The sequence below is a fragment of the Hylobates moloch genome, unplaced genomic scaffold (genome assembly GCF_009828535.3).
Source record: "Hylobates moloch isolate HMO894 unplaced genomic scaffold, HMol_V3 SCAFFOLD_16, whole genome shotgun sequence".
In the NCBI taxonomy this organism is placed as follows: domain Eukaryota; kingdom Metazoa; phylum Chordata; class Mammalia; order Primates; family Hylobatidae; genus Hylobates; species Hylobates moloch.
In genome coordinates this window covers 62062203-62087691 of record NW_026652291.1, presented here as the reverse complement: position 1 = coordinate 62087691, position 25489 = coordinate 62062203, and the positions used below count along the sequence as shown (strand labels likewise).

Sequence of the window (25489 nt, the reverse complement as noted above, 5' to 3'; positions counted from 1 at the left end):
TGTTTGGCCTGCTCAGTGAATGGAACAAATCTCATGGGGGCAGGAGAAGTTAGAGGACAAATACCAATCTGTGGAGTACCTGTGGAGTAAAAGGTATAAACTTGGTGTTCTGCAGTATATTATCTGGCAACACCTGTAAGCTATCTCCAAACAATAAAAGTTAATTACATTAGTCTCTTCCCCTGGTCATAGTCTCTTCCCCTGGTCATAGTCATCATTCTAGCCCACATCAGCATATAGGGTTATTTAACATATTAAATAACGTTACAGGATTACAGGACTAGTTACTGTCATATTCCAGTTGATCCAAGCACTGCTTAGATATTGGCTGCAAATCTGTTGGTTGCAACAAAATTCTCTTTGGAAAATTTCATGCAGCAGGGGTATGTAGAAGATTCATTGTGTCACTACGCTTAATGAAACTGGTTTTTGAATATAAAATTTCCCCAAGAATTATATTCAAATATATTACTTCCATTTTTGTCATTCACTTTCTCCAAAACCAGCTCAAAAATAAATTATTGAACGCAAATTATTTTACTCAGCCTTGATTAAACTCAGAGGTCATATGTTTCAGCAGCAACTAGTGGAAATTTTAAGTAAAGAGCTGTTGAAATAGGGTTTTTGAGAATGTAAAGCAGATGATTACAAATTATCTTTGTTGAAATGAAAAATAAGGGGAATGTTAGTGGTATTTGCATATTAGTTGCCTCAAAATTTCAGTGAAAGTTTTTTTTAAGATCTTATAATCATAGTTGATTTTTTCCTAAATCTGTTTACCCAAGGAAAAAAAATGAAATGTTTAACAACTACAGGAGTCATTAATTTATAAACTTGAGACTATAAATGTTTATTATCAGAAACTATATTGTTAAAAGAACTTACTCTTTCTTTAAACAATGTTTGTCTTGGGAAATTGGCTTTTCTCACCAACCTTAAGATAATTAACCTACTATCTATGATTTCCCTGATACCCTATAATTAAAAATATACATAAGAGAAATCAATGCCCAGAGTGATGATGTGAGAAGTGTGGACCCTCTTGCCAGTCACTCAACCATTCAACTGCTGAAAATGATATAAAAAAAATCTCTGGAAATTGTCTTAAGGCATACAGCAAATGGAAAACATTTAGTCCAGAAAATCTACTAAATCTCACTAAGGACATCAAGAGCCTGGGGCAATTGAGCCATGAATTTGCTCACATTACCATCACTTCCCTCAGGCCCCAGATCAATATGATGGAAGCTCTACTGCAGGCATGTGCAGCTGAGACCAAAATTCTTCTCTACCTAGCTGCCAGCCAGAGACACATAGAACTAACAGACATCTATAGAACACTCACTCAATAAAAGCAGAATACATATTCTTCTCTAGTGCACATGGAACAATTTCCAGGAGAGCCCATATGCTAGGCCATAAACAACATGGGTATTAACCAGAGGAAAAGGTCAAGAGAATTGTAAAGAAAGCAATTGTGACTTCACCAAACCCCTGAACCAACCCCAGCAGCCACCTACTTATAGATTTCTTGTTATGAGATGAAAATAAATGTCTTTTTATTAATCTGCTGTTAGTAAGGATTTCTATTTCTCGTTGAATGCTGAAAAGTATTCATTAAAAAATTCTATTGCTATACCAGAAAGAGGAGAAGATGGTGCTTAAAATTTTGGCAGGAGACTGCGGCTTTTTACAAAGGAATATGCTTTTTTCTTCCCCACATACACCATTCTATTAGGACAATGTTAGAAGTCACTTGCACTATGGCTATCCACAATCTCACTTAATACTATGCACAGCCTGACAATAGAGCAGCCCAGTCATTCACTCTTATTGCTCAGGTTCTCAGTGTGCATGTGTAATGATGTCTAATCCTTCCTGTTTATTTTCAAGGCTCTCAACTTGTAGTTTAAAGCCTTTAATGATGATCTAAAAATCAGTTTTAATTTGGTCAACAAACTGAAAAAAATTAGAGTCGATACCAGAAAGTGGTAAACATCTTTCCTAGTCTCTTCCCGTAAACTCTAATAGTGGATCTCAAAGTATAGTCCCCAAGCCAGCTGCATCAACATCATCTGAGAACTTGTTAGAAATGTGAATTCTCAGGCCCCCACAGACCTTCCGAACCACTTGCTCAGAGTTTGAGAGCCCCTGCCCTACAGCGCAGAGCCATATCAGGTGATGCACTCTCTCCTCCTACTTATGCTTTTCTTTCTTCCCACCTTCTTCCAGTATCTAGCTTTGCCCCACTCTTCTGTCAGTGTTAGAAGCCTGCAGATAGTATCCAAATCCATCATCTGATTTCATTAATTATCAGGATGATTGCTGGCCGCACAATAAGGCTCACGGGAGATTCTCCACTTCCATATCATAATACATAACCCAAAAGCCCACGCCCCAAATATTTAACCACAGACTGTCAAAACCAGGAGGGAAGTAGAGTAAAAGGTCCTATATGTCTGTCCCCATCCCAAGTAAAGACATTGAACCTCTTTTTTCATTTAATCCACCCTTAATCATGGGCCCTTCCTCTCATTTTTCCTCCCTTCCCCCTCTATCTCTTCACCTAGTACTCAGTCAACTCACTTCATGTTCAAAATAGCTCTCACTGTCAACTCGACCTCATTTCAAACTCCAATTATTATCTTTACTCTGTCTAAACTTCACACTGTCTATTTTCATTTCTTTTAGCCAGGAGAATGAAAGCTGAGCATCGATGAGCTGTGTGTATATATCCTAGAGATTCAGCCTAATTATCTTGTGTTAAAGACAATGTATTATTGTTTCATCTATTTTTAATCAGCCCTCACTGCAGTGAAAAAATGTCCTTTTTGAAGAAATGATCTCAGTGTGAACCACCCCCAACCCCGGTTACGTTTTACTAACCTCTAATTAATGTACATATTCACAAGGTTGTTTTTATATGCTTCTCACTGTGTATCCCCTAGCAGATTTTTTAACAGATATTTCTCATGTATTTTCCTGATTACCTGAAGACTTCGGAACATCTGACTTTGGTTGTATGTTCATTAAAATGTCATACAGCACTATCCTTCCAACTAGAGACACAAAAAGTAATGAAAGACAAACCAAAGCCAAGAGACTCCTCAGCCTGGGTGTACAGTAGAATTCACCCCAATTACAATAAAGTATCCCTCATTTAAGCATCTAAAAAAACAAGTTTAAAAAGTACTGTAGAACAGACGTCTCTCCTCAGGAGTGGCAGCCATTTGAAAAAAGATTTGAAGAGTATAATGGAAGTAATGCCTACATGTGTCTCTATTTACTATTCTATGAACAAAGCTACACTCTGCCAACCTTTATATTCTTCTTTTTTCCTTGGTACTGATATTTCTCTATTTTTATTTTATTTTGCTCTTTGAAGCCACCACAAATCCTTCTTGGAAAAAATATCATAAAACCAATGATTTATTCTTAAAAAAAGAGTTTCAGTAGCATATTTGTTACTTTTAGTAATATTAAAGTGATAATAATAGAATAACTTATATAGTGCTTTTAACTTTTCTATGCATTTCATTAACATTTTTCCATGGATTCTTACAGTAAATCCAAGAGCAGGAATTTTTAAATTTTAACAATAGGGAATTAAAATTTAGAGATGTAAGTCTCTCAAGGTCATTCGTTTAGATATTATTGACAATAACAAAAACAACAACAGCAGCAGCTCATTACATTTGCAGATTACTAACTAGGACTTAAGCTAAGGACCACCGACTCCAATTCTTGCACTATTTTCTCTGGTCATAACATAACCTCTCCAGCACCTATGAGAAAAAGTAACTAAAGTACTTAGAATTATCAGGAAGGAGAAATGATTAAAGCCCAAGCCAGTGATACACATCATCAGTCACTAGCATACACCTGAATATTCACATAGTTGCTCAATTCTCTATTTAAGAAAGTCTAATAAAGAAAGAAGTTAACAAAAAAGAGCCTAAATAACCAAAGAAATCCTAAGCAAAAGGAACAAAGCCAGAGGCATCACACTGTCCAAATTTAAACTATATTATAAGGCTACAGTAATCAAAACAGCATGGTGCTGGTTAAAAACAAAAAACAAAAAATTAGCAGCACAGACCAATAAAACAAACTAGAAAGCCCAGAAATAAAGTCACACACTTACAACCATCTGATCTTTCAGAAAGATGCAGAAAGGACACCCTATTCCATAAATGGTGCTGAGATAGGTGGTTAACCATATGCAGAAAAATGAAATTAGACACTTGTCTTTCACCAGATACAAAAATTAACTCAAGATGGATTAAAGATTGAAATGTAAAACTTCAAACTATAAGAATCCCAGAAAAAAAAAAAACTAAGAAACACCTTTCTGAACATTGGCCTTGGGAAATAATTTATGACTAAGTCTTTGAAAGCAATTATAACAAAAACAAAATTTAGTAAGTGGGACCTAATTAAACTAAAAAGCTTTTGAACAGCAAAAGAAACTATCAACAGGGTAAAAGAAAACCTACAGAATGAGAGACGAACTTAAACTAATTGAACAAATAAAAGGCAAATAACTCCATTTTTAAAAATGGGCAAAGACATGCACAGACACTTCTCAAAAGAAAACATACATATCAGCCAACAAACATATGGAAAAATATTCAACATCACTAATCATCAGAGAAATGCAAATCAAAACCACAATGAGATACCATCTCACACTAGTCAGAATGGCTATTATTAAAAAGTCAAAAAATAACAGGTGCTGGTAAGGTTGCTGGGAAAAAGGGAACACTTAAACACTGCTAGTAAGAATGTAAATTTGTTCAGCCACAGTTTGAAGACTTCTCAAAGAATTTAAAGTAGAACTGCCATTTAACCCAGCAACCCAATTACTGGGTATATATTCAAAATAAAATAAGTCATTCTACCAAAAAGTTACATACACTTGGATGTTCATTGCAGTACTATTCACAATAGCAAGGATATGAAATCAACCTAGGTATCCATCAGTGGTGGACTGGATAAAGAAAAGGTGGCACACATACATCACAGAACACCATGCAGCCATAAAAAAGAGTGAAATCATGTCCTCTGCAGTGACGTGAATGCAGCTGAAAGCCATTATCCTAAGTAAATTATCACAGGAATAGAAAACCAAATCTCACATGTTTTCGCTTATAAGTAGGAGCTAAACATTGGGTATTCCTGGACATAAAGGTGGCAACAAAAGAAACTGGAGGCTGCTAAAGGGGAAGGAAGGAGGCAGACAAGGGTCGAATAACTATTGTATGCTCACTACTTGATTGACGGAATCACTCACACCCCAAACCTCAGCATCACACAATATACCCAGGTAACAATCCTGCACATATACCCCTTGAATCTAAAATAAATATTGAAAGTATTTTAAAGAGAGATTGAGGTTCAGTGGTAGGACAAAATAATAGAAAAATCAGTGGCTCAAGATCCACCTAGTAGGCAGAGCCAAGACTAATTACTATTCTTATCACATGCTGGGCATGCACCGTTACTTCCACTTGAACCTATTCTTTTCTTTCTTCCACTCTAACATACAAACTTGGAGCAGGTCATTGAGTTCTATGAATCTTGGTTGTGTCGCCTGTAAACTAACGTTATTGGACTAGATGATCTCTAAGCTCCCTATTCTAATGGCCCCTTCTTCTATAAATAAGAGGTGGGCAGGTTCTTTTAACAATTCTTGAAAAGTAACAAGTGAGAAAGCAATGCTCAGAGATCATCAAGTTGGGCTTGATCAACCCTAGCTAATGATTACCACACTTTAGTGTGCAGCAAAATCATCTGTAGTATGCTTAGGATTCAGTCTGCGTATGTGGGGAATACAGTAGAGTTGTGTATAAGAATTACTTCAATCTCAGTGTTTTAAGTTCTCAACTGAGGAGCAAAAGGTCTCAGCCTTTTTATATAGGGCCTTCTCTCTCCAAATAGCTGAAAAAGTTCCAGAAGTACCCACATGTATCATTTAAATGGCCCCTAACCCTCATCAGGATTGGACCCCTTATAAAAATCACTTTTTCAGTCTCCAATGGAGGGATTAGTAAGGGAAGAGTTCACCAAACACCATGAGAGCAACTCCTTACAGCTCAGGTCTGGGATCTTCTAGTGATGCTGGTCTCGGGCCTCTGCCTCCCTACGGGTGCTCATTTGGGATCATTGACTGTTAGCCCTGGGATGTGTGTGGCTTATCATTCTCTCCAGTTAGTAGAGAAATGCTTTCCCATTTCCTGTACAATTTTATAAGATTATCTCAGAGTAAAGCTGTTTTGAACCCAGACAACAGTGGGGTTTTTCTGTTTGTTTTTTCCCACCCCTCATGAGACTTACGCGGTTATGTTTATCTCCCTAGAGCACCTAGAGCTCATTGGTGGTGGAGGGCGTCTTACGGCATAGGTGGCCTCTCAGAGTCTCAGCAAGGTTACTCTTTTCCATATGTAATAATGAGCCATTGTTCTATTCATCATTACCTCATAGAGCCCTTTCTTTTTCTCAGTTCTCATTTACTTCCTCTTTTTTTTTTTTCCTTTTTCTTTTCCTGTACCTTCCTTTGGTCCTTATAAGTATCCAAATTGCACTGTAAGTATGAATTTTACGATAATGTTCTCAATTTGGTATATCAAGACTGATCTTAGTAATTTCCTTGCACTAGGTACGTTCAGCTTAAAAACAAAAAGCGCAATCTGTTTTCAATAGGAAGAGATAATGTTGTCCAAAAGCCTGAGGATAACAGTTAAATCCACTGAAAATCACTAAAAAGCCCTTTAAAGGCTACTATTTCCTTTAGTGACATTTTTCCTTAGTGTTGGATGTCCCCTACCACCAGACAATTGGTAATAGGATTGCAACTGGTATAGGGAAGGTGGAGGGACTGAGGAGAAAAGAGAAATTGAATTTATGTGTCTTCTCCTTAGCACAGCCTCAAATTTCTTTTTCAGAAAATAACTTCTGCACATACAGCATTAGGAAGCAGTATTTCCCAACCACTACATTTGAATGGTGAGTACCCAACCCAGAGGTCTCAGGAACCTACCAGATTCCCAACTCTGCCATGATTTTGCACCAAAAGGCACCCTCACTTAACTTCTTTGTGGATGTAAAATGAAGAGAAAGATGCCTGCCTATCAGAAGCCAGCACCATGCTCCAGGCATAGGGCTTCAAAAAAACACAGAAGATTCAAAAATGAGGATTGTCATCTCAGAGAAGTTTATGAAATTATTAAAATTTGAAAAAACAATTTTAATCCTATCCAGGGGTCAGCATGACAAAGCATTCTCCCCCAGCCAAGCAGCAAGCAAGGGAAAGGAAGAGCTGCTCATCTTCCATCTGAGGGACTGGGCCAGGGACAGTTTTATCGAATGTGAATCTAGGCATTGCACCTCCATACATGACCATCGATGTTTACAATTTTCTTTTCTGCATTTACTCTGGTTTCACCTTTCATATGGGACTCCTCTGACCTTCAATTCTCTCCCAACTCATGTCTTATCAGGCTGGCTCTGACATCTGATAACTGACATCATCTGGCCCTATGACTTCTCTCTCTCATGAATAGGCAGTCAAGGTCTGGCATATCCTGACTTCTGTAATCAATTGTTGTGATGAAAAAATTCATTTGAACAAACATAGAAGTGTCAGAAACATTTTTAGGAAGGCAGGACCGACCCTGGAAACAGAGTAGGAAATGATGACAACATGCCAACTCGAAAATAATGTAAGTTATTCTATAAATAAAACCTAGTCAACGTGAACAAATGACTCAACTATTTCTCCCAACAATAGCTGTAGAAAATATTTTTTTAATGTTGAAAATATAAATATTTGGGTAATTACCCACTGCCATTACTCCACACAGTGTCTGGATTTTCAGCTTTACCTTCCAGTCAGATGAAAGATTCTTGAACTGGTATGTGAGTTCCACATCTTCTATTTAGGAGAACTATTTAGACAATGCTCAACTTACAAAGAAATTGCCACTACTCCTGTGTGAGAAAAGGGCACACAAGAGAAGCAGTGGCAATTTCTTTATAAGTTTAGAGGGACTCTGCTGGTTGAGAGGAACTGCTCAAGCTTCTCTCAACTAGCAGACTTTCCTGGACTGCCTGAATCCCTGTCTGCTGTAAGAAGAGAATTTCAAAACGTGCTGGTGCTCTTGGACAGCTCCTGGGTTCAGAAGTGAGGAAAGGGAAGATGTTTCAAGACCTATGTGTATCAATTAGTGATTTTTTTTGCAATTAAATGAAAAACTCTGGTAACAAAAAACATTTGTTTCCTTAGCAAGAAATCCAAGAGGAGGACTGAGAGAAAGGCCCCAATTTAGCAACTGGGAACCCAGAATCAAATAGGTTCAGCGGACTTCAGTAGAATGGTCAGGGTAGAGACCATGTTGCAATGGGTTGTCTGAGAATAAGCAGTTTTTTTTTGAAGTGCAGAGATAAATTATGTACTCTAGACCTTAAAAAACTTAAAGGACACACAAATGGCCAACAAGTATATGAAAAAATGTTCAACATCACTAATCAACAGAGAAATGCAAATCAAAACCACAATGAGGTATGATCTCAGCCCCTATTATCGAAAAATAAAAACTAATGAATGCTGGCAAGGATGCAGAGAAACAGAAAACTTATATGTGGTTGGTAGGACTTATACTAGCAAAGCTACTACAGAAGACAATACGTGATTCCTCAAAAAACTACAAATAGGGCTACCACATAATCCAGCAATCCCACTACCAGGGCATTTATCCAAAGGAAAGAAAATCGGTGTAACAAAGAGACCTCTGCACTCTCATTTTTATTACAGCACTATTCACAATAGCCAAGATATGGAATCAACCTAGGGTCTAACAACAGATGGCTGGATAAAGAAGATGTGGTATATACACACAATGGAATACTATCAGCCATTAGAAAAAGAGGTTTAATTCCACATGGCTGGGGAGGCCTCAGAATAATGGCAGGAGGCAAAAGGCATTTCTTACATGGTGGCACGGGAAGAGAGAATAAGGAGGAAGCAAAAGTGGAAACCCCTGATAAACCTATCAGATTTCATGAGACTTATTCACCATCACAAGAATAGCACAGGAAAGACCAGCCCCCATGATTCAGTACCTCACCCTGGGTCCCTCCCAAAACACGTGGGAATTCCAGGTGATACAATTCAACTTGAGATTTGAATGGGAACATGGCCAAACCATATCATCTATATATATGACATTTCATGAATGGAACTGGAGGACATTATGTTAAGTGAAATAAGCCAGGAACAAAAAGTTAAACACCGCATGTTCTCATTCACATGCAGAAGCTAAAGAAAAGTTAACCTCATAGAAGTAAAAAGTAGAACACAGGATACTAGAGGCTGAGAAGGGTAGGGGAAAAGGGATGGGATGTAGGGAGAGATTTGTTAAAGGATACGAAATTATAGCTAGACAGGAGGACTAAGCTCTAGCATTCTATAGCACTGTAGGTAACTATAGTTAATAACAATATAAAGGTTCAAATAGCTAGAAGGAGGATATTGAATGCTCCTAACATAAAGAAATGATAACTATTTGAAATGATGGATATGCTAATTACTCCAATCTTATCATTACACATTGTATGTATTGTCATATCACTACGTACCCCATAAATATGTATGATTATCTATCCATTTAAAAATTTTTTTAATTTAAAAAATAGAAGAAAAAACCTTAGCTTTAGAATTTGGCAGAGTCACAGAGACAAGAAAAATTTCCCAAAAGGTATCTATAGATATTAAAAAACATAACAAGATTAAAAAGGGAAAGGGTAGGTTTTATGGTAAAATAATTTAGGGATATATGGAGTAAGCAAAGGTAAGCAGATGTCTTTTCATTACTGCAGAACTTCCCAACACCTTTAACAAGCTACTGTGAGTTCTAAATATTCAAAAGGAAGTTAATAGTATATGAATGACTCAAATTTATTTGACGAAATGATTTTTTCCACTGAGTACCTCCTAAAACTAGTGTTTAGAAGACAGGCTACAGAAAACGTGGCTTAAAGGATAGAGGATACCATTTTATAACCAGGTAGAAACACGAAGTAAAAAAGGAGAGATTAAAGAAGCATTAAGGGATACCTGATGGGAGAAGGGCTCAGAAGGTATAAGAAGGGGTGTGGCAAAAGTGAACAGGTGGAGGCTAGAAGGGTGCTTCTTCCTCAGCTGTCTGAGAGGCATAAAGAGAGAGGGAGAGAAAAAGGTGTCAGCACATCTACACAGAGCAAAGGGAGTTGAGGAAATTCACAGGGGAAGACTTCATTCTTTTCACAAAAGAAAAGGTTAGATGTGCATAAAGGACAAAGGGCAGGACTGACTAAAGGAAAGAGAAATATAAAGCCGTCAGGGCCTGGGAAGGGGCACCAGGAACAAGGAATAAGTGAAGGAAGGGAGATGGGACAATATCAATTTCAAAAATATGCTTTTATTAACTGTCAAGATTGTAATTCTGCATGAGCTTTGACCTAAAATTTTATTTTAATGGCATTTACTCCACATATATGTATATATATGTATATACATACTTGTATAAGTCTGTAGTTACATGTCCTAGGGTGTTTATTAAAACATTGTTTACAGTAGTAGAAAAATTTAAAAACATCTACATGTAAATTACTTAAGGATAGTTAATAAATTAGCCCACATTCTTATATTAGAAGAGTAGATACGCAGACAATAAGCATATACTGACTTGGGCCGGGCGCGGTGGCTCATGCCTGTAATCCCAGCACTTTGGGTGGCCGAGGCAGGTGGATCAGGAGGTCAGGAGATCGAGACCATCCTGGCTAACACGGTGAAACCCCCGTCTCTACTAAAAATACAAAACAATTCGCCGGGAGTGGTAGTGGGCGCCTGTAGTCCCAGCTACTCGAGAGGCTGAGGCAGGAGACTGGCGTGAACCCGGGAGGTGGAGCTTGCGGTGAGCCGAGATCGCGCCACCTCACTCCAGCCTGGGCCACAGAGCGAGACTTCGTCTCAAAAAGAAAAGAATATACTGACTTGGAAAGATGTCCAAGGGTGAAGAAATCAGTTTATAGAACAATATGTATAACATGAACTCATGTGAAATAAGTGTGTGTGTGTGTGTGTGTGTGCGCGTGTGCGCACATGCGTGCACACAAAAAATGTCTGGTGGTTGCATGTCTAAGTACATAGTTCTAGTCTATGGTTTTGGCGGAACTCAGGCTGGAAAAAAAGAGGAATTTTTACTTTTTACTTCATATCCTTCTGTTTGGACATTTTTACAGTAAGCACATACTGCATTTATAGTTTTTACAATTTGTTCCTTCCTGGATCCACACTCTTGAGACCCTCCTCCTTCTCTCCTGCAGCACGGCTTTTCTTCCCAGCTCCCAAGAATCAAGGGCAGGTTGTACTCTCCTGCTGTGACTCAGGCCCTCCTAGACCTCAGGGCCTCATGAAAGACAGAGTTCGCTTAGATTCACTGATAATTTCACTTTGTGACTTCACTTTGTGGCCAATCCTTTCTGGCTCTCTGATCTTCAGACCACAAAAATGTCATCCAGCTCTAAGTTTGATCCCAATTCTACGCAGACTAGAAAGGGCATGCTGGGACAATGACATTAATTTTGAGGGCAAACAAGCTTTGTTTCCAATAAATAACATAGAATGAATTCCTGGAACATAAGTGTGTTTTTAAGTCCAGCCTGATCACATAATACTAAAAAATCAGTAAAAATACCGATCTGGAAATTATTTTTATAGAAACATGATTTTACCTGAAATTCTCTATTATTATTTCTTCTATGGACTCAAAATTCTTCTTTCATTTTTATTTTATTTATTTTCAAGGAGAAATTCATTGTCCGATATTCACTTTTCAGAAAATCCAGTCAAAATTCGCTTACAATAAGCCGTGCAGATGTTTCTTATAACCACTAGGGGTCAGACTACTACATTAGTAGAAGTCAAACCCAACTTGAAACGTGGTATTAATTGGTTGAGGATCAGGCTAACGTTCTCCTGCATAAGAACAGAAGACTGACCATTTAAATTAAACATTTTATAAAGGAGATAATGAGAAAGAATGCATTTGACAAGAGAGACTCAGAAAGTTGAAACTATCATATATAATAAATAAAATATAGTAAAGAAATTTCATCCTTAATAAAAATTTCAATTATTCACTTGCTCATTCTCATTGGCAAGATATTACTCCGATCTAAGTGGACTCAGATCAGAGGATTAATCATTGAACTGGGCAAATGTTAAGAGAGCAGAAACAACTAAAATCATGAAACTGTCAGCAAGAAAGAAGAAATCCTCATTTATAAATGATAAACCGCATGACTAGCAGAGGATTGAGATGAATGGCAGAAACATTTTTCCAATGGATTTCAGCCATTGTAACAATAAGTCTAAGTCATCTCACAGCAATGGGTGGGTTCAGGAGTGTGGGCAGAGGGCAGCTCTGGACTGGGCCTCTGTTCCACTCCCAGCCCTGCCACAAATTGACCCTGTGGTCCTGAACACACTCCTTCTCTTCTCCTGGTCTCAAAATGTCTTGAGTAAGATTACATAATTTATAAAGAATCTTCAGGCCTTAAAATTAAACAGATTTATCTAATTATATTGTTACATAAAAGGTAAGAAAGTGAGGGGAAAACTTGCCAAGATTTAATTTTTAATAAAAATTTTAAAAATGAGGGTATTCACTCTCAAGATACATTATTACGAATTGTGTTTTTTAAAAATGGAACAAATTGAGATCACAGACCATATTTACCGTCAAAGTAATAAAAAGTCAAAATTTATTTACATTTTTAATGGTAGTGTTTTGAAGTAAATACTCTAAGTGTGTATGTAAACATATATGCAGGTTATTCCCTGGAATGATAAACAAATTAAAAACTGGTTTACCTGTTGGGGGTGGGGTAGAATTAAATGGATATGGATAGTGTGGCTGTAAGAATATAAGGTTTGCTTCTTCATATATTGTTTTGTTGTTTTTGTGATGGTATTACATGATGCATTACATTTTTTAAATTTTGAATATATCCGTTGCCTATTCAAATTTTTTAAAAATTAATTTTAAACTTTATACATAGGACAAAAATGTGGGCCAATACAAAAATAAACACAACTGAATATGAAAATCCTCCATGATTTGAATGGGGGTTAGAAATGACACAAGGATATTCGTTACTTATATAAGTTGGCAATACAACAGTGATACTGTGTTTTAAATGGGCTGCATCAAAACACCTCAACCAAATTGGTCACATCTTAATGGTTGTATCTAAAGATTTTATTTGGTAGATTTTTCACCTGTGCCCCAAACCCTCACTGAGCTGCTTATACCTCATATGACACTAAATCAGGAGAAGAAAGAAGTTCCCCCCTCCCCTTTTTTTCTTTACATACACACATGCATGCACACACTGGCTTGTGTGTCAATGAATATTAATGTATGCAAATAAACAATGGAGATGGTTACAGGGAAATTGGTTCCGCAAATTGCTAACCTAACTCACAGCCTTCTCAATATACAGGTCAAATGTAATTTCTATCAAAATTCCAGCAAGAGAATTTGTAGATGTAGACAAGATTATTGTAAAATGTATATGGAAAGGCAAAGGAACTAGAATAGCTACAACCATTTTGATAAAGAATAAAGCAAGAAGAATTATTCTACTTGATTTCAAATTATATAGCTACAGTAATCAAGGCTATATGGTGATAAAATAGACACATAAATCGATGGAACAGAATGGAGAACCCAAAATAGACCCATACAAATATGTGCAGTTTATTTTTCACAATGGTGCAAAAATAATTCAGTGGAGGAATGATAACTTTTCAACAATGGTGCTGAAACAATTGGACATCCATAAGCCAAAAAGATGAACGTGGCCCTAAGCTTCAACATCAAATTAAAATTAACTCAAAAAGTATTAGCCTGAGCAACATGGTGAAACCTCATCTCTAAAAAAAAGGTACAAAAAATTAGCCAGGCGTTATGGCATGTGCCTGTGGTACCAGCTAATCAGGAGGCTGAAGTGGGAGGATGGCTTGAGTTTAGGAAGTCAAGGCTGCACCCCAGCCTGGGTGACAGGGCAAGGCCCTGTCTCAAAAAAAAAAAAAGGATTAAATATTTAAGTGAAATTTTAAAACCATAAAACTCTTAGAAAAGAGTCATAAGAGAAACTCTTCAGAATCTAAGACTAGGTAAAGAATTTTTAGATTTGACACCAAAATCATGATCCATAAAAGAAAAGATTGATAAATTGGATTTCATCAAAATTTCACACTTTTTACAAAAAATTAGCCGGGCATGGTGGCGGACACCTGTAGTCCCAGCTACTTGGGAGGCTGAGACAGGAGAATGGCGTGAACCCAGTGAACCCAGGAGGCGGAGCTTGCCGTGAGCCGAGATCGCGCCACTGCACTCCAACCTGGGCGACAGAGTGAGACTCTGTCTCAAAAAAAAAAAAAAAATTCACACTTTTGCTCTGTAAAAGGTTCTATTGAAAGGATGAAGAGACAAGCTTCAAATTAAGAGAAAATATTTGCAAAAATGTATCTGGCAAAGGACTAATATCTATAATATATAAACTATTCTAAAAACTTAACAAGGAAAAACCCAATTAGAAAATGAGCAAAGACATAAACAGACATACTAGTGAAGAGGATATACAGGTGGCAAATAAGTACATTATAAGACATTTCACATCATTAACTGGCAGGGAAATGTAAATTAAAACTACAGTGAGATGCCATTACACACCTATTAGAACAGCTAAAATAAAAAATTGTGACAACACCACATACAGACAAAAATGCGTAGAAACTGGATCACTCATACATTGCTGGTGGGAATATAAAATGCTACAGATACTCTGGAGATTATTTTGGCAGCTTCCTATAAAACTAAATATGCAACTGTCATACAACCCAGGAACAGAATGGAGAACCCAAAATAGACCAGCTTTTAGTCAGGGGGGAAGGGGGTGGTAAAAAACTTCCATCCGCAAAAAAACCTATACATGGGTGTTTTTAGCTACTTTATTTGTAATAGCCTAAAACTGAGTACAGCCCTGATGTCCTTTCATGAGCGAACAGTTATACAAAATCTGGTCTATCCATACATGCAATACTACTCAGCAAGAAAAAGGAGTGAACTATTGATACACACAACAACTTGAATGAATGTCCGGAGAATTACGGTGAGCCCAAAAAGCCAATCCCAAAAGGTTACGTACTGTATGAGCCCATTTATATAACACTCTCGAAATGACAAAATAATAGAAATGGAGAACAGGTTGGTGATTTCCTGAGGCTAAGAATGAGGTTGGGAATTGGTGAGAAAGAAGGAAGAATACTATAAAAGAATGCTACAAGAATCTTTGTGATGAAAATTCTCCGCATCTTGACTGTATCAATGTCAATATCTTAGTTGTAATATTGTACTAAAGTTCTGTAAGATATTAGCATTGGAGGAAAGTAAGTAGGGTATATGGGATTTCTCCAGGGTATTTCTTAGAACTGCGGGTAAATCTACAATCATCTCAAAATGATTAAGTTTAGTTTTATATATATATATAATATATATACTTATATATGTGTGTGTGTAATTTTAATTTTATACCTATATAAATATGTTTACTTTACATAAAATATTTCTAAAAGAATAATATAAACTATGGCCTCAAGTTGTTATGGAAATGAGGATTATAGTAACTATGCATATTTTTTCCTTGCTGGATGTGAGTGTGTGTGCGTGTGTGTACAAATTATTAAGTTATTGTCTACAAGTTCCAAAGCTACTCTTCTCTCTGCCTTATGTTTCTGGAACTGAGACTTCATAAACCACACTTCTACTTTCCCAACTTAGGCTTTCCCTCTGAAGCTCCACAAACATAGGGAAACTAAAAGAAGGAGAATAAAGGAACTTCCTCCTTCTCATTTGCTTCCTGTGGACTTCTCTGTTCCATGTCCCTCTGGGCATCGCACAATAATAGGTCTTCTTCATCTGAGAGTATCAAGGCCTTCCAGTAGCAGCAGCTGAATCCAATTTGCATGTTTTCCAATCCTTGCAAAACCAGTCACATTGAATGGGTGTCAGCAAACTTTTGCTATAAGGACCACATAGAAAATATTTCAAGTTTTGCAGTCCATTCGTTTGTATAGCAACTACTCAACTCTGCTATTGTAGAAAGTTGTAGATAATATTTAAATGAATATGCATGGCAAGTATAACTTTATTTTTGGACACTGAAATTTTAATCTTATATGAATTTCATGTGTCACAAAATATTATTATCATTATAAGTGGAATTGTGCTCTCAAAAAGATATGTTTTACTTCTAACCTCCTATATCTGTGATTGTGACCTTATTTGGAAATGAAGTTTCTGCAGATAATCAAATTAAGGTGAAGTCATTAGGGTGGCCCTAATCCAATATGACTGATATCCTTCTTTTTACTTTTTTTTTTTTTAGAAATGAGGTCTTGCTATGTTGCCCAGGCCAGTCTTGAACTCCTGGGCTCAAGTGATCCTTCCTCCTCCACCTCCTAAAGTGCTGCAATTACAGGCATGAGCCTTCATGCCCAACCAAATGGTGCCCTTACAAGAGAAAAATGTCATGCAAAGACATGGACACAGAGAGGAGTCCATTCTGTGAATGGAAGCCAAGATTGGAGCAATGCAGCTACAAGCCAAGGACTATTGCCACCTCCAGAAACTAGAAAAAGTCAAAGAAGGATTCTACCTAGACTCTCCTGGAAATCATCGGCTTGTTGCTAACTATTTTGGATTTCTAGTTCCCAGAACTGTAAGAGAGTAAATTTCTGTTGTTTTAAGTCATGTAATTTGTGGTACTTTGTTACAGGTGGCCCCAGGAAACTAACACCCTTATTCTTTTATTTTTTTAATCAATGTTTTAAAAATATATAAAAACCATTCTTAACTCCAAGGTTATACAAAAAACAGGTAGTAGGCTGGGCGGGCCTATAGACACCTGACCCCCACCTCAAAACATCAACATGTGCCAAGCAATGCCCATACAGTCTGAGTTTTAGACCTACACTACTAAATTTTAAGAATTTCAATCTCTTCCCTTTGCCTCCACCCTGAGGGAAAGGTAGATGCTTCTGTATTTGCTACTTATATTACACTTTGCTGTTCTCTCTTTCTTTTTCAGTTACCTAGCTAATAATTGTATACCTAGTTAACAATTATTTATGTTAAATTTTCTCTTGTTAAAATATCTTTTTTTCCTGGCTAGATCCTGACTGATATAATTTTCTTTTTAAAAGATTATTCAAGATTTTATATGAAGTACATTGACCTTTAAGGCTTTTGGAACGCCATGGTAATTATTAAGTTTGATTTTAGGTAATTAAGTTTGATTTTAGGTAATTGAGACAACTCTTTGCAGAGCTGAAATCCCTGACACAAAAATTGCATACTTTGTCACAAAATTTAATTAATAATCATTCCTGCTTTAATAGATTCATTCCTCTGAGGACCCTCAAGTACTTCAGAAGAATGAAAAAATGAATACCACGTTACACCAAAGAAGAAATGAAAGCTGCCAGTGTCTTCTGAAGTTAAACAGGCTCCTGTTCTTTGACCCAGCAATCCAATCCTAGGTACTTACCCAAGAGAAACAAAAACATGTATTTACAAAAAGACTTGTATAAAATGTTCAAAGCAGCCTTATTCATAACAGCCAAAATCTGAAACAACCCAAATGTCCATCAATAGGATAATGAATAAGCAAACTGAAATATAACCATACAATGAAATAGCACTCCATCAATAAAAAGGAATGAACTTCTGATACACAGAACAACGTGAATAAATTTTAGGGACATTACGTTGAATAAAAGAAAAGATACAAAAGAACATATGTAATTTTGTTTATATGAAGTCCAAGAACAGGTAAAAAAATAATCTATGATGATGGAAACCAGAAGAATGGTTGACTTAGGGCACAAGAAGAATGTTGACTGGAAATGGGCACGAGGGAAGTTTTGGGGTGATAGAAATATATCCCAGTTGAGATAAGGATGAAAGAGGCTTATATATTTGTCAAAGCTCATCAATATGCACTTTTTTTTTTTTTAGATGAAGTCTCACTCTGTCACTCAGGCTGGAGTGCAGTGGCACAATCACTGCTCACTGCAGCCTCAACCTCCAGGGTTCAAGTGATCCTCTCACCTCAGCCTTCCCAGTAGCTGGGACCACAGATGTGCACCACCACACCCGGCCAATTCTTTTATTGTTTGTGGAGATGGGATCTGCCTATGTTGCATAGGCTAGTCTCCAACACCTGGGCTCAAGCAAACCTCCCACCTCAGCCTCCCAAAGTGCTGGGATTACAGGCATCAGCCACTGTGCCCAGCCAATCTGCATTCTTAATAGGTGCATTCCACTTTATGTAAATTTTACTTTAAAATCTTAAGAATAAGTAAAAGAAAAAAAAGGCATAGGTGAATCTCTAATTTTCAGATCTGAAATTCATAGATAACCTTTGGAATTATAGACTCTAAGCCTGTAGAAGGCAAGCACTAACACTATCTTGTTTATTTTATACATAATTTAACATGCTGTAACATATCTATTGATCCAATAGGTGTTAATATTAGAAGCATGAGCATTTTTCAAACATGTAAAGTAGGTGTCACTTCCAAATAAAATCTGCATAAGTAATTCAAGTTTGGCTTTCCCTTTCATCCTTCCTCTTTTACAGTATAAAAGATTCTGAGAATTTTTTTTTTTCTGAGAGATTTTTTTCTCACCAGATTTTGATTCCCAGCAAGCATCACCAATATACAATAACTCATTGAAGGAAAATATTTCTCCTTTGGGAAAAGACTAAAATTAAACATTTTTCATCTACCTAAAAATCATTACAATGGCATCAAAATGTGAATAATTTATTCTGCTCATAAAATATTGCCTACCACTGACGGTGCTTGGCCGTATGTTCAGATTGACCCAATTTAAGAATTTCTAGACACAGGCTGGGTGCAGTGGCTCACGCTTGCAATCCCAGCACTTTGGGAGGCCGAGGCGGGTGGATCACGAGGTCAAGAGATCGAGACCATCCTGGCTAACACGGTGAAACCCCATCTTTACTAAAAAATACAAAAAATTAGCCGGGCATGGTGGTGGGCGCCTGTAGTCCCAGCTACTTGGGAGGCTGAGGCAGGAGAATGGCGTGAACCCGGGAGGCGGAGCTTGCAGTGAGCTGAGATCGCGCCCCTGCACTCCAGCCTGGGCGACAGAACAAGACTCCGTCTCAAAAAAAAAAAAAAAAAAGAATTCCTAGACACAAAAAGTCAATTTCAAGTTGAAAAGTGGTCACAACAGTCACCTTTTCAAGTCTAGTCCACAAATATTATGAGTAATTTTTTTGCAGTGTCAAGCCATTTTGGCATAACATTTGCCTTGTGTCATGAATGGCTAAGTGCTCCCTGTCTTTTTTTTAACCTTACTTTTAATTAAACAAATAATATATTGTTGGGGGCTGGGCATGATGGCTCACACCTGTAGTTCCCAGTACTTTGGGAAGCCAAGACAGGCAGATAGTTCGAGGTCAGGAGTTCAAGACCTATCTGACCAACATGGTGAAACTCCATCTCTACAAAACGAACAAAAAAAACCCAAATAACAAAATAACATATTTTGGGGTGTGTGTGCATGTAACTTAGAAAATAAATTTGAAACAACTCAAGTGCTCATTAATAAGAGAATTGATGAAATAATTATGGAAATATGCAGCTTTTTTCCTTCTTAATGAGATACCTTTAAATGTGGTGACATGAAAATTTTTCCTGGATATATTAAGTTGTTTAAAAGGAAGCAACAGAAAGATAGGCATAGTATGATCATATTATGTTCAAAAATCTATGACTGCATAAAATAAAATGTATATAAATACTATCAAAGGAAAAAAGAAAACATTTAGAAGGATCCATCTACACTGTTACAGTGGTTAACTAGAAAGAAATGTTAAAAAGAAGGTGTACACAAAAGGATTTGCACTTGAATTTTATAATCAGCACATAAATTCAGTTTCTGGAACAATGCTTGATACAAAGTAGATAACAAATAGTTGTTGAATGAATTAATAGATTACTTAAGGAATCAATGGCTTCTATAACTTTAAAACAAAACAATTATATGAAAAAAACACAAATAAGTAAAACAAATAGAAACCACTTAAAATCTGCCACCCAAAGAACTGTTGTTTACATTTTTGCATATACATATAGACCAATATTTTTATTTTTAATTTTCAAAAATTGTATATATTTATGGTGTGCAACATGATGTTTCTATATATGCACACATTGTAGAATGGCTAAATCAAGCTAATTAACAGATCTATTACCTTACATACTTTTGTGTATATGATAAGAAATCTAAAATCTAAGCAATTTTCAGCAATTTTAATAAGTATACAACATATTATTAACTATATTCATCATGTTGTACAATAGATCCCCTGAACTTATTCCTCCTATCTAAATGAAATTTTGAATTCTTTGTATCCAATATTTTTCTTTTTCATATACAATATTAAAACACCAGGCCAGGCATGTAGCACAAGCCTATAATCTTAGCACTTTGGGAGGCAAAGACAGGTGCATCTCTTGAGGTCAGGAGTTCGAGACCAGTCTGGCCAACATGGTGAAACCCCATCTCTACAAAAAAATACAAAAATTAGCCAGGTGTGGTGGCTCCCACTTGTAGTCCCAGCTACTCAGGAGGCTGAGGTGGAAGGATCACCTGAGCCCGGGAGATGGAGGTTACAGTAAGCTGTGATCATGCCACTGCACTTCAGACTAGGCAACAGAGTGAGACCTGTCTCAAAAAACAAAACAAAACAAAACCAAAAAAAAAGATAAAACAATGCACAATATTTTGTAAATCATCTCTTTCCCCAATCAAAAATATACCAGGCTATGTTATCTTTCTTTTTTTTTTTTTTTTTTTTTTTGAGATGGAGTCTCACTCTGTTACCCAGGCTGGAGTGCAGTGATGTGATCTCGGCTCACTGTGCAACCTCCGCCTCCCGGGTTCAAGCGATTCTCCTGTCTCAGCTTCCCAAGTAGCTGGGATTACAGGCATGTGCCACCACACCCAGCTAATTTTTGTATTTTTAGTAGAGACAGGGTTTCACAATGTTGGCCAGGCTGGTCTTGAACTCCTGACCTCCAGTGATCTGCCTGCCTCGGCATCCCAAAGTACTGGGATTACAGGCGTGAGCCACTGCACCCAGTCACCAGGCTATCTTACTATGCCAATAAATACATGCCTCAATAATTTTTAATGTCTCATTTTATTTTAGCATTCATTTTTTTGTTCTAACAGAACTACTCTCCTTAATTTAAATGCCAATAATGTTCATTCATTGTGTCAGTCAGTAGCTCAATCAATAAATAGTTTTAAAGACCATGCAATATTTCAGGCAGGTACTCAGGCGAGCATAGGAATACAACAGTTAGTGAGGGGAAAAAAGGCACTGTCTTCATAGCAACTTGAGTCTATAAGGTGAGATAAACATTATATGAATAAATAGAAAGATAAATACATAGTTTTAAAATATAATAAGAAAATTTTTTTTAATTTTGGGGACAGGGTCTTGCTCTGTCACTCAGGCTAAAGTGCAATGGCAAGATCACAGCTCACTACAGCCTCTATCTTCTGGGCTCAAGTGATCCTCCTACATTAGCCTCCCAAGTAGCTGGGACTACAGGTGTGCACCACTATGCCTGGCTAATTTTTTAAAAAATTTTTTTAGTAGATATGAGGTCTTGCTGTGTTGCCTAGGCTAGTCTTGAACTCCTGAGTTCAAGCCATCCTCCTGCCTCAGCCTCCTGAAGTGCTGGGATTACAAGTGTGAGCCACAGCACCCAGCCAAGAAACTTTTTTAGATGATACTATTCATAATAGAAAAAAATACGTTTAGAAGATGTAATTAAATAATTTCCCTTTGTGAGTGTCCAACTTAAGGTGAACTTGCAGGATGGGTTGAATTTGGCCAGGCAAAGAGAGCAGAGAGCACTGCAGACAGTGAGAACAGAATCGGAGAAGAGCACAGCACTGTGGAACAGAGAGAAAGCAGAACTGAAGAAACTTCTGGAGGAAGGGGGGTGGCACTAGACTAGGTTGCAGGGTAGAACTTTGGATTTTATTATAAATGCAAAGGGGAGCCACCAAAGAGGGGTTTTGTTTTTGTTTTTTTCCCCTCCCCATCCCAGTATAAATGTACAAGGTTTTTCTTTCTTGAGTTCACTGACCACTGAGAACAGAATGGATTGTAGGAGCAAGAATGAAAATACACCGATGACGAATAAAATGAGGGTTTCCAGGCTTGGGAAAGTGTGAAGGAGTAAGAACAGCTGTCCATGAATAGCAAGTGTTGCAGAATCATTTGGCAAAGAAAGATGATGGGGAGGGAGTTGGAAAGTGTCTTTCTGTAACAATTCGATGCACACAGTATTTTACATATAATTTCAGGGTCTTTGTAGAACCCCTGGATAGAAGACCATAACTTTAAGACAGGTCACCATCCTCATCAAGAGAAAAGCAGGATTTGAGGTGGGTTTAATAATTCTCTTGCCCTTACTGCCCTACTTGCCTTCCTTCCTTTCCCTTGAGAATGCACCAAGACCTCAGGAGCCAAGGTAAGGTTAATCTTAAAATATTAAAACTAATTTACATTGTCAGTGTACCTTCATACTCATTTAAAAAAAAAGGAGACTGCCCAGAAGGAGTGTGCTGGGAGCAGAAAGAAACCAACTTAGTGCTATACTCTTACCACAAATCATTTAGAATGAACATTTACAAACTGGCTAGTGGGCGATGAAATACCTTCCCAAATTTCTCTGCTTGTCTTTCCCTGTCTGGTCGTTTACTGTGGCACTTCTACATTGCTAAAAATAGGTTCTCAAATATGCCAAGAATAAGTGAGTCCGCTTTCCTCAATCTCCAAGGGATAGGAGGCTGACATTAAACTGAAAGTAATCATTCTGAATAGAGAGATGTTTTATTGTTTGGGGCTTGTTGGTATGGATGCTTCACCCGTGTTTTTTGTTGTTGTTGTTCTTGTTGTTGTTTTTAATATACTTTAAGTTCTGGGATACATGTGCAGAACGTGCAGGTTTGTTACATAGGTATACATGTGCCATGGCGGTTTGCTGCACACATCAACCCATCATCTACATTAGGTATTTCTCCTAATGCTATCCCTCCCCTTGCTCCCCATCCCCCAACAGGCCCAGTGCGTGATGTTTCCCTCCCTGTGCCCATGTGGTCTCATTGTTCAACTCCCACTTATGAGTGAGAACATGCAGTGTTTGGTTTTCTGTTCCTATATTAGTTTGCTGAGAATGATGTCTTCCAGCTTCATCCATGTCCCTGCAAAGGACATGAACTCATCCTTTATTATGGCTGCATAGTATTCCATGGTGTATATGTGCCACATTTTCTTAATCCAGTCTATCATTGATGGACATTTGGGTTAGTTCCAAGTTTTTGCTATTGTGAATAGTGCTGCAATAAACATACATGTGCAAGTGTCTTTATAGTAGCATGATTTATAATCCTTTGGGTATATACCCAGTAATGGGATTGCTGGGTCAAATGGTATTTCTGGTTCTAGATCCTTGAGGAATCGCCACACTGTCTTCCACAATGGTTGAACTAATTTACACTTCCACCAACAGCGTAAAAGCATTCCTATTTCTCCATATCCTCTCCAGCATCTGTTGTTTCCTGACATTTTAATGATCACCATTCTAACTGGTGTGAGATGGTATCTCATTGTGGTTTTGATTTGCATTTCTCTGATGACCAGTGATGATGAGCTTTTTTTCATATTTATTGGCCACATAAATGTCTTTTTTTGAAAACTGCCTGTTCATATCCTTCACCCACTTTCTGATGGGTTTTTTTTTTCTTATAAATTTAAGTTCCTTGTAGATTCTGGATATTAGCCCTTTGTCAGATGGCTAGATTGCAAAAACTTTCTCCCATTCTGTAAGTTGCCTGTTCACACTGATGATAGTTTCTTTTTCTATGCAGAAGCTCTTTAGTTTAATTAGATCCCATTTGTCTATTTTGGCTTTTGCTTCCATTGCTTTTGGTGTTTTAGTCATGAAGTCTTTGCCCATGCCTATGTCCTGAATAGTATTGCCTAGGTTTTCTTCTAGGGTTTTTATGGTGTTAGGTCTTATGTTTAAATCTCTAATCCATCTTGAGTTAATTTTTGTATAAGGTGTAAGGAAGGGGTCCAGTTTCAGTTTTCTGCATATGGCTAGCTAGTTTTCCCAACACCATTTATTAGATAGGGAATTCTTTCCCCATTGCTTGTTTTTATCAGGTTTGTCAAAGATCGGATGGTTGTAGATGTATGGCATTATTTCTGAGGCCTCTGTTCTGTTCCATTGGTCTATATACGTGTTTGGGTAACAGTACCATGCTGTTTTGGTTACTGTAGCCTAGTAGTATAGTTTGAAGTCAGGTAGCATAACGCCTCCAGCTTTGTTACTTTTCCTTAGGATTGTCTTGGCTACACGGGCTCTTTTTTGGTTCCATATAAAATTTAAAGTAGTTTTTTCTAGTTCTCTGAAGAAAGTCAATGGTAGCTTGATGGGGATAGTGTTGAATCTATAAATTACTTTGGGCAGTATGGCCATTTTCACGATATTGATTCTTCCTATCTATGAGCAGGGAATGTTTTCCTATGTGTTTGTGTCCTCTCCTTCGTCTTTTCATGTAGTCCTATATTCCTTGGGGGCTTTGTTCTTTCCTTTTCATTCCTTTTTCTCTAATCTTGTCCTCATGCTTTATTTCATTAAGTTGATCTTCAATTTCTGATATCCTTTCTTCCGCTTGATCAATTTGGCTATCGATACTTGTGTATGCTTCACAAAGTTCTCGTGCTGTGTTTTTCAGCTCCATCAGGTCATTTGTGTTCTTCTCTAAACTGGTTATTCTAGTTAGCAATTCCTCTAACCTTTTGTCAAGGTTCTTAGCTTCCTTGCATTGGGTTAGAACATGCTCCTTTAGCTCAGAGGAGTTTGTTATTACCCACCTTCTGAAGCCTACTTCTGTCAATTCATCAAACTCATTCTCCATCCAGTTTTGTTCCCTTGCTGGTGAGGAGTTGTGATCCTTTGGAGAAGAGGCATTCTGGCTTTGGGAATTTTCAGCCTTTTTATGCTGGTTTTTCCTCATCTTCGTGGATTTATCTACCTTTGGTCTTTGCTGTTGGTGACTTTCGGATGGAAATTTTGCGTGGTCATCCTTTTTGTTGATGTTGATGCTATTGCTTTCTGTTTGTTAGTTTTCCTTCTACCAGTCAGGCCCCTCTTCTGCAGGTCTTCTGGAGTTTGCTGGGGGTCCACTCCAGACCCTGTTTGCCTGGGTATCACCAGCAGAGGTTACAGAACACCAAAGATTGCTACCTGCTCTTT

General features: G+C 37.4%; 1 long non-coding RNA gene across 2 annotated transcripts in view; it reads left to right on the top strand.

Annotated features, from left to right (window-relative positions):
* The first annotated feature begins 6540 nt into the window (after nucleotides 1-6540).
* LOC131381566 (uncharacterized) overlaps nucleotides 6541-25489 on the top strand; it is a 34166-nt gene continuing 15217 nt past the window's right edge. For both annotated transcript variants that reach the window (XR_009210393.1, XR_009210392.1), the window contains exons 1-4: nucleotides 6541-6585; nucleotides 6945-7005; nucleotides 17507-17647; nucleotides 22530-22610. This is a non-coding gene — a long non-coding RNA (uncharacterized LOC131381566). The remainder of the gene's footprint in view (nucleotides 6586-6944; nucleotides 7006-17506; nucleotides 17648-22529; nucleotides 22611-25489) is intronic.